The sequence below is a fragment of the Otolemur garnettii genome, unplaced genomic scaffold, assembly GCF_000181295.1.
Source record: "Otolemur garnettii isolate 467f Iridium unplaced genomic scaffold, OtoGar3 scaffold00007, whole genome shotgun sequence".
Taxonomy (NCBI): Eukaryota; Metazoa; Chordata; class Mammalia; order Primates; family Galagidae; genus Otolemur; species Otolemur garnettii.
The window spans coordinates 7,968,302-7,981,551 of record NW_003852402.1 but is presented as its reverse complement, the minus strand read 5'-3'; the positions used below and the strand labels follow the sequence as shown (position 1 = coordinate 7,981,551).

Below are 13,250 nucleotides of genomic sequence, written 5' to 3'. Positions count from 1 at the left end.
CGCCCCGCCGCGTCCGGGGCCAGGAGGGGGCTCCGGGGTCGGGCGGACCCGGAGACAGGCCACCCGGGTTGCCCGGGGCGCGAGCCGGAGCCCTCCCGCCCGCAGCTGGGAACGATTTCACGGGAATTGCACCTGATGGTGGGAACCTTTTCTTTCTTTCTTTCTTTTTTTTTTTTTTAACTATGGCTGTTTGGGGCACATTTTCAGCCGCAGACTTCCTCAGATTTAACTTGTGGCTTTATCTTTAGTATTCAGATACAGGTTCAGAGCACCGGCCCGGATTCAGACCGAGACTCTGGCCCCCAGGGTAACCGTTTGTGTTTTAGCCCTGGGGAAATGGAGGCATGCTCTAGCCAGAATCACCCAGTGTGGTTTTGGATTCGAAGTTAGAACTTTATACTCATACTTAGTTTGCTGATCCAGGCTACTTTCTATTTGGGAGGAAAAAATGAAAACGTTTTGAAGTTTTTTAGTGACAGGATGACCGTGGTAACATCCAGTCTCCTGCTGCACATTGGCGGTGGGTGGCTGCCTCCTTTTTGTTTGCTTTTTGGTGGGATGTCCTGGAATAAGATCCCCTTTCTTGTTCTTTCCTGGTAAATTCAAGTTCCTACACAGACTCTGATTCACAAAAACTGAGTTGTCAATTTAGACTTGTTTCCTTGCAGCTTATATGATGTTTTAATTTACCAAGTTGATAAATATGTTTATTTCCCACTTTTGCTGATCTCTTTCACTTGTCTTCCAGTCCTCTCTACGCTTTAAAGGACAGAGTTATATCTTTATCTTACATAGTCATTTCTGTTCTCTATGATTAATTTGTAATTGATTCTAAGTAAAGGGAGATGTCTTTCTTTTCTATTTGTTTGTTTGTTTATGGCTGGGGCCGCGTTTGAACCCGCCACCTCCCGTATATGGGACTGGGCCCTACTCCTTGAGCCACAGGTACCGATAGTCTTTCTTGTCTTTTGATAATATTTAAGTGAATGTAGCTTTTTCATTATTAAATATCCCATTAGCCTTAGCTTTAGTTCTCTTCCTTATCCCTTTTTAAGCATGTGGAATGTAGACTGAGGGAGAGGAAAGGGAGTGTGTGGTACTTCAGATATAGGTAATAAATGAACATGACCCACGACCAGAACATTAAGAGGCTGTAACAAAAAATTGCTTCAATATAATAACACATACTTAACCTTCCTTGCAAATTAGGGAACTTGTCAAGTTGATAGAAAAGCAAACTGGGGTAGAACCTCACAGAAATGAACCTGACAGTATGGTGAAATAGCAAAAGCAGAATTTAGGAAGAGATAATCTCTTTTATTACATTTATATAGCTCTCTTTCTGGATTGGATGTAAGAACATCTTGCTGGCTTAAAAGCTTAAAAAAAGTTATGTGTTTTTGGTTTTTCACTTAGTTCTCAATGAAGGTTTTAGCAGGAGCCCCAAATCTTGTACATTTAATAATTGAATATCATTTCATCTGCTCTTTCTCCAGATTGTCTCTCTTACTCAGTTGGTGACATCAGTAATTTTCCATAGCAGCCATTCATGAACTCCTGCAGACTGTCATAAGGATATGGGAACAGCACAAAGGGTGGTAAACACAGAAGAAGTAACATTTTTGTTTCTCTACCATTACATATCACACATAGATTTAGGAATTCTGAACCAGAGCACAAGATATGCAGGAAGGGTTAGAACACCACAGAGTTGAGGCCTCTACCTGCCATAATAATCATTGAAACCATTTAGTGAATGTCTTCTATTTACCAAGCACTGTAATTGTCATAGTGAACTGTAGAGGGGGCCAAAGATGGATACACAATTTAAGAAAGGAAGAAAACTGTATTAAAATTGTAATACTCAATACATTTGTTATCTTATAGGTTGTATCTTGTATATTTTGTAATTGCAGAAGTTAAATGTGACTTGAGTACTACAATTTTAATACAGTTTTTTTCCTTTCTTTTAGGAAGTCTCTGTATCTCTTCATTGAAAAGTGACCTTGGTTGAAAGATACAGTGTAGGTTTTAGAGTCTGACAGACCTTTAGAGACTGAGTCACAGTTTCTTATCTGTAATACCTATCTGCAGTGTAAGCTGTATGAAAATAGGGTCTTGTTCACCACCTACCCGTCTCCTAGAACAATGGTTAGTAGTAATAAATATTTTTTGAACGATGTATCAGGGTTATTGTGTTCCCTGGTAGGTACTACCGCTATCAATAGTAGCATGTGACTGAAATAATGAGGCTGAGTTTTCAGTGTGCCCTATAAACTGATTTTGACAACATGATCCTTTGAATATTATACATAGAATCACCTCTACTTCTTTTTGAAATTTAGGCTTTTTTTTTAAAATGGTTATCATTTGGCTCGGCGCCTATAGCTCAACCGGCTAAGGCGCCAGCCACATACACCTAAGGTGGCGGGTTCGAATCCCCAGCCTGTACTCGCCAAACAACAATGACGGCTGCAACCAAAAAATAGCCGGGCGTTGTGGCGGGCGCCTGTGGTCCTAGCTACTTGGGAGGTAGAGGCAGGAGACTCGCTTGAGCCCAGGAGTTGGAGGTTGCTGTGAGCTGTAATGCCACGGCACTCTACCCAGGAGGACAGCTTGAGGCTCTGTCTCAAAAAAAAAAAAAAATGGTTATCATTTATAATGAGGAGAGATCTCTATTCACCTCTTTTCAGTAGTCACAGTTAACTCCTCTAACATATGTTTGTACCTCTTCTAATTATATTTACACATTCCCGCTTTTTTAAGTGATTGTGATGTTTATTTTGTATTGTGTTTTTCTCTCAGCTAATGATGTGAATTGCTTTGGGAGATTAACTCTTTGGGAATTATTAAATAGCTTTTACAACAAAGATGAGTTTGAAAGCACCAATTCAGTTATCAAAAGTTAATTCATGGTGCCTGGCATGGTGGCTCCAGCTATTTTTTAAGAGACTGGATCTCTCTTTAATCCTAGCACTTTGGGAGGCTGAGGTATGTGGACTGCCTGAGTTCACGGGTTGGAGACCAGCCTGAGCCAGAGTCAGACCCAGACCTCGTCTCTAAAAAATAGTCAGGTGTTGTGGCAGGTGCCTGTAGTCCCAGCTACTTGGGAGGCTAAGGCAAGAGAATTGCTTGAGCCCAAGAGTTTGAGGTTGTTGTGAGCTATAACTCTGCCGCACTCTATTGAGGGTGACAAAGTGAGACAATGTCTCAAAAAAAAGTCTTATTCATGGAAAGGAAATCATTTCCGATTAGGACTATTTCCTTTTCTCCCCCCAGAACGTTGTGACTATTCCCACCCTTCTGTAGATACCAGTTAGTCTTCTAGCTAACATTTCTAAGGCTGTGAAACAACAGGTCATTTCCCTCTTGTGTTTGTGTTTCATTTGTAAATATTCTTAATTTGTGTGGCTTGAGGACAGGGTTAAAGTCCAAAACTAACTCGTTTCTTTTTTTTTTTTTTTTTTTAACTCTTGAAAATAGTATAGAAGCTGGGAGCACCAACAATGAAGTTTGGGTTCTGGCTCTGCCACTTTAAACTTTGAGAATTTACACAAGTTATATACCTCATTTTCCTCACCTGTGAAAAATGGGATAATTACTACTACTACTCATAATAGCTAATATTTATAGGATATTTATATACCGGGCACAATTCTAAGAATTTTATTTGTATTAACTCACTTAATCCTCACAATAACCCTATGAATTATTTAACTTGTAATACCTGTCTGCTATGTAAGCTATACGGAAGTATTACACCCATTTATAGGTGAGGAAACAGTCACAGAAATGCCAAGTAACTTGCTCAAGGTCCTCCAAGTCAGTGAAAGAGGCAGGATTTCGATTCAGGTCTCCATCATAGCGTTTTGTATTATTTTGTTTTTGAGACAGTCTCACTATGTTGCCCTGGGTAGAATGCTGTGGCATCCCAGCTCACAGCAACCTCAAACTCTTGGGGTTAAGCAATTCTCTTGCCTCAGCCTCTCAAGTAGCTAGAACTACAAGCACCTGCCACAACACCCAGATACTTTTTGTTGCAGTTGTTATTGTTGGTTAGCTGGCCCGGGCTGGGTTTGAACCCGCCAACTTCGGTGTTAAGTGGCTGGAACTGTAACCACTATGCTATGGGAACCCAGCCCATGGCATTGTTTTGAAGTCTAAATAAGACCTATGTAAATGGGCTCGGCGCCTATAGCTCAACCGGCTAAGACGCCAGCCACGTACACCTAAGGTGGCGGGTTTGAATCCCCAGCCCGGACCCTCCAAACAACAATGATGGCTGCAACCAAAAAATAGCTGGGCGTTGTGGCGGGCGCCTGTGGTCCCAGCTACTTGGGAGGTGGAGGCAGGAGACTTGCTTGAGCCCAGGAGTTAGTGCTTGAGCCCAGGAGTTGGAGGTTGTTGTGAGCTGTGATGCCACAGCACTCTACCCAGGGGGACAGCTTGAGGCGCTGTCTCCAAAAAAAAAAAAAAAAAAAAGACCTATGTAAATGGTTGTGACAGGCAGCATGTTAGTTACCACAGTTAGCTGTGAGTTTATAAAGCTTTTTGCATGCATTTTCTTACTTGATTATCATAAGAACAATCAAATGTGACCATCACCATCATACAGATAGGAAACTGAAGCCTCAGTTTCGTTAGTTGCCCAAAGTTATGCAGCATGTGTGGAGGCAATACTCTGGCTTTGCCCCTCTATACCTGGATTACTGTGTTGAATTGAGCCATCATGTTTTTGTTTTAGTTTGGTTTGGTTTGGTTTGGTTTTTAGAGACAGAGTCTCACTTTGTAGCCCTTGGTAGAGTGCTGTGGCATCACAGCTCACAGTAACCTCTAACTCTTGGGCTTAAGTGATTTTCTTGCCTCAGTCTCCCAAGTAGCTGGTACTATAGGTGCCCACCACACTGCCCGGCTATTTTCTTGTTGGAGTTGTCATTGTTGTTTAGCTGGCCCAGGCCGGGCTTGAACCCACTAGCCTTGGTGCATATGGCTGGTGCCATAACCACTGTGCTACAGGCAACAAGCCTAGCAAACAGATTTCTGCTCAAGTTCACATCTTGGTATGTGGAGCTAGATATAGCCACCAAAATTGTTCAAGCCAGGACAGGATAAGATAGTCACCTGAGGGGAATAATAGGGGTTTAATAATCTAATGGGAAGTTGTACTAACTTGTAAAGTTCTCTCAATTCTGAGATGATGATGCTATGATTGAAATCTTAAGTCTGCAGACTCTGAGACCTAGAAATCTCTTTAGAATAATGATCTTGCCTTTCCCTACTTTTCCAACCTGCTCTCCTGTACTCCTGTTTCACCACCTATATGCTGTTCCCTCAGCCCCTCACCTTCTCATCGAGCCTTCTCTGACCACCTGATTTAAAATACCAACATCAACTGCCTATCCCCTTTCCTGCTTCATTTACTCTATAGTAGTATTCATCACCTGACATAAAATACAGCTTTTTATTTGTTTTGTTAATCACCTGCTTCCCCTTTAGAAGGCTGGATCCTTAACAGGATTTCTATTGTGAACGCCACTGTGTTCCCAGCACTAAGACAGTGCCTGATAGACAGCAGGCACTCAGTAAATACATGTCAAATGAATTGTTTCTGCAATAAAAAAATCACAATTTGGTTTGCTTTCTGTTCTAGGAACGTAGCCAGCTCATGCTGTCCACTTTGTGCCATTTTCCCCACTGCTTCCTTTACTCTTTGGTGCCTTTTTTTTTTTTACCTCTTCTCTTTGGATCATATCATTTTAGGATTGAGATCCCAGTATCACACAGCTAATTGAGGACAGACTTGGGGTAGGTGTGGAGGGTGACTAATGATAGGTTTATGTCTGATGAACTGTGGTACCCCTAAACCTTGCTCAACCCAGGGCCTTGCAGTACCTAGTAAGTACACTATATGCATATCCCTCAGTGAGTTAAGTAAATATTTATCCTCTTATTTCTTCATTTCTTTGAATTCTGATAATATTTGGTGGTCTCTCTTCTTATTAACCATCCTTAGGTTTATCATTTCGTATGTCTCTAATTGCCTGGTCAATGAAATTATTATCTCATGGACAGAGATTAAACATACCCGTAAGGGAACCTAGTCCTGGGATATAGTATATGTAATATAGTGAGGTGCTTCAAGAAAACTTTCTGTGATAATGGAAATGTTCTTATTTGGTTCTCATTTAATAACCAACTAAGGTGGTTATTAGTTAATTATTATAACAACAACATTAGTTAATTATTATAACAATTATAATAACCAACTAAGGTGGTTATTATATTTTTTCTTTTTGGTTGTATGCATATTTCTGTGTGTCTGTTATTAAATAATCACACTTATCCTTACTATGCAGAAATAATCAGCAAACATTCGTTCATTTCTTTGTTCATTGTAAATTTTCCAGCCTTTCCACCTTTAGTGTCTAACATTTATCATTAAACATATTAGTGAATTTTCCTGAGTAGGTTTTTTTGGTTTTTGTTTTATTGTTTTGAGATTCAAGAATAGCTAGACAACGGTACGGACAAGTAGAGAAGCAGGATAATAAATTTTGTAAGTGAATTAAAGTTCTTTTTTAATAGATATACATTGCATAATAGATACATAATTTTATGCAGTGTGTGTATTTCTTAAATGTGGCAACTTCTATTTTTGTAAATTATATTTTTCCCATATTCAGATAATATAAACTTGCTTTAACATTATATTCATCCATGTTAGGAAGAACCAAGTGCTTGGGAAAGATTATAGATGATCTTCCTAATCTGTATAAGCTATCAGAAAAGAGGCACAATGGCTCAGCACCTGTGGCTCAAGCAGCTGAGGCACTAGCCACATACACCTGAGCTGGTGGGTTCCAATCCAGCCTGGGCCTGCCAAACAACAATGACAGCTGCAACCAAAAAATAGCCAGGCATTGTGGCGGGCGCCTGTAGTCCAGCTCCTTGGGACGTGGAGGCAGGAGAATCGCTTAAGCCCAGGAGTTAGAGCTTGCTGTGAGCTGTGATACCTGGGCACTTTACACAGGGTGACAGCTTTAGGCTCTGTCTCAAAAAAAAAAGAAAAGGCACAAACATTTTAACAGTAAAAGATATAGGAACTGGAGATACAAACTGATGTATTATGTTAATTTTTTTTCTTTTAAGAAAAAGGATCTCAGTTGTCACCCAGACTAGAGTTCAGTGGCATGGTAATAATTCACCGCAGCCTGAACTTTCTGAGTGAAAGCAATCCTCCTGCCTCAGCCTCCTCAGTTGCTAGAACTACAGGTACATGCTGCTACACCCAGCTAATTTTTTTTTTTTTTTGTAGAGACAAGGTCTCACTCTGTTGTACTGGCTGGTGTCCAACTCCTGGCCTCAAGAGATCCTCCTGCCACTGCCTGCCAAAGTGCTGCCATTACAAGCATAAGCCTCTTTGCCAAGCATATTATATTCATATTATATTAATTTATTATACTAAATTTAAAAGAGGATCTGATGTTCATCTTTTAAAAAAAATTCTTTTGATAAAATGAAAGATTATGACTTAATAAGGAGACTTGGAAGTTTATAGATTATTCAGCTTGAGTGCTGTGGCCTGAAAGACCAGCAAGATCTCTCACTCTCACCGAGGCTAGAGTGCAGTGGCCTGATACATAGCTCATTGTAGCCTTAAACTTGTGGGCTCAAGCGATCCTCCTGCCTCAGCCTCCAGAGTAGCTGGGACTACAGGCAAATGCCAACATGCCCATCTAATTTAAAAAAAATTTTTTTTGTTGTTGTTGCAGTTTTGGCTGGGGCCAGGCTTAAACCTGGTGCCCCTGCCATATGGGGCCAGCGCCCCTCTCCTTGAGCCACAGGCGCCAATTTTATAGGGCGGCACCTGTGGCTCAAAGGAGTAGGGTGCCACCCCCATTTGCCGAAGGCGGTGGGTTCAAACCCAACCTTGGCCAAAAACTGGGAAAAAAAATTTTTTTTTTTTTTTATAGAGACATGGGTTTTGCTATGTTGTCCAGGCTGGTCTTGACTTCCTGGCTTCAAGTGATCCTGAGCCACTGCTCAGCCTGATGTGCTGTTTGGTATGGGCAAAGTGCTTAATCTGTATTGAGTCTTAGTTTTCTCAGATGTGAAATGGGAATAATGCATGTGATAGTGCTTAGCAGTATGAGAAATGCTTAATACCTGTTATTTTTCCTTCTTTCATATGTATCTCCTTTCTGATACCTCCATCCACTCACTGGTGCACAGTTAAATAGGATTGAATTCTTTAGAGTTATTATGTAGGGATTTTCATGTCTGCAAATGAAAAATTACCATTAATCATATGTGTATAGATGGTAATACCAGATAAATGATTTAAAGATGAGATAGTTTATTGGCCTCTGGTTTAATTATATGAGAAATAGGAACTTTGTTAATTATATTTATGATCTGATCCTTTTATGTGCCCTAAGCGCCAATGTTAATATAAAACTTTAAATAGAAATTTCTCCATGGTCCTTTTTGCCAGTTAGCCCTCAAGGAGCTTTATATTCCTTAAAAACTCTCATTTGCTATTTTTCAACGGTACCTGAGTGTGGAGTTGCTATCAGCTATTTGTTTCACTTTTACGTCCTAGGGGGTTGTTGCCCCCACCCCTGGTGGTAGGAATGACAGAAGGTCCGTGTAGTTAACCTTGCTTTTGCTTTGCTTATCATTATGCAGTGATCCTGGAAGGGACTCAGGTAAATAATCAGATGACTGTGGATGATTAACTATTTTACAGGAAGACCTAGAGGGGATAGCATGGTTATAAGCATGAGCAAGTTTGCATAGGACAGCTGCCTTTAGCTGCCACTGCCATACAGGAAGGGGAGACCTGCACCTTAGCTTGTGGAATTTTAGGGTGAGGTTCCTGTTTCCCTGTCTGTTTTTTCACAATGTGTGTTCTCATACACAGTCACACCTAAATATTGCCTAAAGGAACACTATCTGTGGACACACAAAAAATATTGACTCAGGGAAGGGAGAGCAGCCCCAGGTGCAAACCTTACGGGAGCAGGAGTAGAGCTTGTTGTAAAGTATGTCAGCTGTTGTAAAGCAGATGTCAGTTTAGGGGGAGCCAGCTGAGAAGTTTGTATGATACAGTGGATGTTCACCTCAAATGTTATTGACACCTCAGATGTATAATCTCCAAAAATGACTGGGGTGACAGGAGGGGGAGCCAATCTCAGTGCCACTGGCTGCCTTATCATGGAGTTTGGTGGGGTCCAGGTTTCAAGGCTGTCTTTACTGCTGAGAAACTGTGTGTGTTAGCAGCCTGCTCTGAGAGAATGTAATTAGGTTCTAAGATCTGAAAGAAGTAGACTGTGGCTGGAGCATAAAGTGTGTGTTTAGGGCAAGTGAGAGGCAGGTGTTGAGCAATGAGGCTGCAAGGGTTAGCAGGGGCTGTTAGGTCATGCAGAAGTCTTACAAACCATGTTAATAAATTAGGACTTTTCCCTCAAGGCAAAGGGAAGATTTTAAAGAGGGGAAGGAAATGATGGGTTGATTTTTAAAAGGATTTCTGTGACTGCAGGTTAGAGGGTAGACATGGAGAGGGGGCAAGACTAGAGGCAGAGGTCCCAGTTAAGAGATTTGTAATAATCACGACGAAAAATGATGGTAGCCCCAAGTGGAAAGGGAACAGATTATAAGAGAAAAAGATGGTTTTGAAAACATTAGGAAAGGCCTAATAGTTGAGGGGTGGAGATGGAAAAATGGAGAATTCATTAAATCTGAAACCCAACTCCTGGCTGGAAAAGGTGGGTGGATAGGTTATAATACATGTAGCAATTTCTTGAAGTAGGGACCACAGGAGGAAGACCAGGTTTGTAAGGAAAGATGACGCATTAACTTGGGGTATGGTAAATGTGACGTGTGCAGAGGGCAGCTGATGTGCTCTTCTGAGGTTCAGACAGAAATGTGTCTTGAAGATCGAGATTAGAGTCATTTGCCCATAGGTTTTGTTTGTTTTTGAGACAGTCTCAAGCTGTTGCCCTGGATAGAGTGCTATGGCATCATAGCTCACAGCAACCTCCAACTCTTAGGCTCAAGCAATCCTCTTGCATCAGTTTTTCTATTTTTAGTAGAGACGGGGGGGGGGGTGTCTTGCTTTTTTTTTTGCTCAGGCTGGTCTCAAACCCATGAGCTAAAGCAATCCACCCACCTTGGCCTTCCAGAGTGCTAGAATTACCGGAGTGAGCCACCACGCCCGGCCTGCCCATAGGTATTAATTGAAGCCATGAGAGTAAATAGAGCCTCCAAGAGATTGCTGAAAACTAGAGAATGGAAGACAGAACATTAAGGGATTTTAAAAACAACTATAGGAGGAGGAACTAGGAAAGGAGACTAAAAAGGAGCATCCAGAAAGGCAGGAAGAAAACAAGATGATTGTGCGCTTAGACACCCAGAGAATGTTTCAATGAGGAGGAAGAGGTTACAGAGCTAAATGCTGAGGAGCAGTATGGTAAGCAGTCTGGTGTAGCCATTGGATCAAATGAATTTAGCTCTGTGGGTTGACTCTTCAGATAGGCCAAGAATGTGCTGAGGGCACTAATAAGCAGAACAAGAGTATTAAATAAAAAGTCTCCCTCGGCTCAGTGTCTGTGGCTCAAATGGCTAAGGCGCCAGCCACGTACACCCAAGGTGGCGGGTTCGAATCCAGCCCGGGCCCGCCAAAACAACAATGACGGCTGCAACCAAAAAATAGCCGGGCGTTGTGGCGGGTGCCTGTGGTCCCAGCTACTTGGGAGGCAGGGCAGAAGACTCACTTGAGTCCAGGAGTTGGAGGTTGCTGTGAGCTGAGATGCCACGGCACTCTACCCAGGAGGGCAGCTTGAGGCTCCTGTCTCAAAAAAAAAAAAAAAAAAGTCTCCCTCCACCTATACTTTTTGTGAAAATCCCCCTCCTTTTTTGCATAAATGTTTTCACATTCTTTTCACTGTTTTTCTTCTTGCTTTTTCACTTAGCATTATGTCTTGGAGATCATTACCTATCAGTGCATGAAGAGCTGGCTCATTCTTTTTTGACAGCAGTGCACTATTGTATAGATATACTATAGTTAAACAGTTCCCTATTAATAGCTGTTAGGTACTTCAGCATCTGTCACACATGAGTAGATTACTGTATTATAGAACATATGGTTATAAAGAATGCATAGCTACTGGGAAAAATGTTGATAATTCAATGTTCAATAGAGAAAGCATTTAAAATTTTTATAGTATAAAAACTATCTAGAGAAAAAACAAAGAATATGAGAGAGGAAAATGAGATTTGTTGGGATGACAGATTGTAGCAGAATTTTTTAATTTTTTTATTTACTTTAATGTTGTGTTAGTATAATTGTAAAACTCTAAGAAGAATCCAAAACTTCCTTTCCCATGATTAGCCCAGTTACTGTGTTTATAACCCAGAGATTACTTTTGCCCTGTAGCTTAAATTTATCCTGCTGTGACTTAAGTCTACCGTTTGTGTTTGCATCTTCCTGTATTCTCAGTGGAAAAGAACAGTCCTGTGGGCATTTGTGCAAAGTGCCCGGAAGTGCTGGGAAGGACACTTTTGAGCCTTGGGCTCTGATAGCTTGGATAGCCTGCATCCTACCCAAATCCAGCTCAGACTGGGTCTGGGAACCCAATGCCCAGATTGTGGAGAACACCCAGGAGACATGGAGGCATTTCTGTAAATGTAGATTTAAAAACAGCAATTTTTGGCTGGACACAGTGGCGCATGCCTCTTGGGAGGCTAAGGCAAGTGGATCACCTGAGCTCTGGAGTTTGAGACCAGCCTGAGCAAAAATGGGAGACCCTGTCTCTACTAAAAATAGAAAAACTAGCGGACAGAGGAGGATCGCTTGAGCCCAGGAGTTTGAAGGCTGCTATGAGTGTTATATCATGGTACTCTACCCAGGGCAACAGAGTGAGACACTGTCTCAAAAAAAAAGAAAGAAAGAAAATAGCAATCTTTTCCCCTTAGAGCCTATTTTACAAATTATTTTTCTAGTCTCCTTGTTTGTATTTCTTTTCCTTTAAACTGCCTTTAGTAGCTTTTGCTTTTGGAGAATAGTTTACTTCATTGTAACAGAAAACAACTGCAACCCCATGTGAAGTGAGACACCTGGAGATTTATTATGTGTAGCCTTAAAAAACAAACCAAAGGGGTGGCGCCCATATCTCAGTGGATAGGGAGCCAGCCACATTGTACCCAAGCTGGTGGGTTCAGACCCAGCCCGCGCCTGCTAAACAGCAATGACAACTGCAGCAAAAACACAGATGGGTGTTGTGGGGGGCACGTGTAGTCCCAGCTACTTGGGAGGCGGAAGCAAGAGAATCGCTTAAGCCCAAGAGTTGGAGGTTGCTGTGACACCATGACATTCTAGCAAGGGTGACATAGTGAGACTATCTCAAAACAAAACAAACAAAAAAAAAACAGGGGCTTGGAAACTTGAGTTTCAAAAACATTGTCACTTCTTTTCCCAGTGTTGTTTAGCAGGCCTGGGCCAGGTTCGAACCCACCAGCTGCAGTGCATGTGGCTGGCACCCTAACCACTGAGCTGTAGGTGCCGAGACTCCAATTATTATTTAGACTATGGGAGACTTGTTTCAGTAACATAAAAAATGACACAGACTTTCCCTTTTAGCAGCTTAGAAAGTTCTTGACTTAAGGGATTGCCAAGATGTCAAATTCATGCTGAGCTGTATTAGTGTAGTATTAGTTACAAATGAAAGAGAAGAGGATCCTTTTCACATTTACAGATAAACTTACTAATAGTTAGCACTTTTTTTTTCATTTTTGCTTTTCTTGGTTTTGTATAAACATTAAATCCCTGAAGAGACAGATACTTGAGATAGTTAGTAGTAGCTCTGTCAAAATGAGAAATGAAGATTTAGAGAAAGCTGTAACATTGCTCTGAGTCATCAGGGCTTCATTTGTGGTCCTCAGAAAAACTCAAGGAGGTACATTCTTATTCTGATGTTCTACTATCCTTAAACTGTAATTATTCTTCAACTGAGATCTAATTCACATACTATAAAAGTCACCCTTAAAAAACATACAGTTCGGCTCGGCGCCTGTGGCTCAAGTGGCTAAGGCACCAGCCACGTACACCTAAGGTGGCGGGTTTGAATCCAGCCCGGGCCCACCAAACAACAATGATGGCTGCAACCGGAAAAAAAAAAATAGCCAGGCGTTGTGGCAGGCGCCTGTGGTCCCAGCAACTTGGGAGGCAGAGGCAGGAGACTCGCTTGAGC

General features: G+C 41.6%; 1 protein-coding gene across 5 annotated transcripts in view; it reads left to right on the top strand.

Moving 5' to 3' along the window:
* SGSM3 (small G protein signaling modulator 3) overlaps nt 1-13,250 on the top strand; it is a 31,602-nt gene that overhangs the window by 339 nt on the left and 18,013 nt on the right. The window lies entirely within an intron of this gene.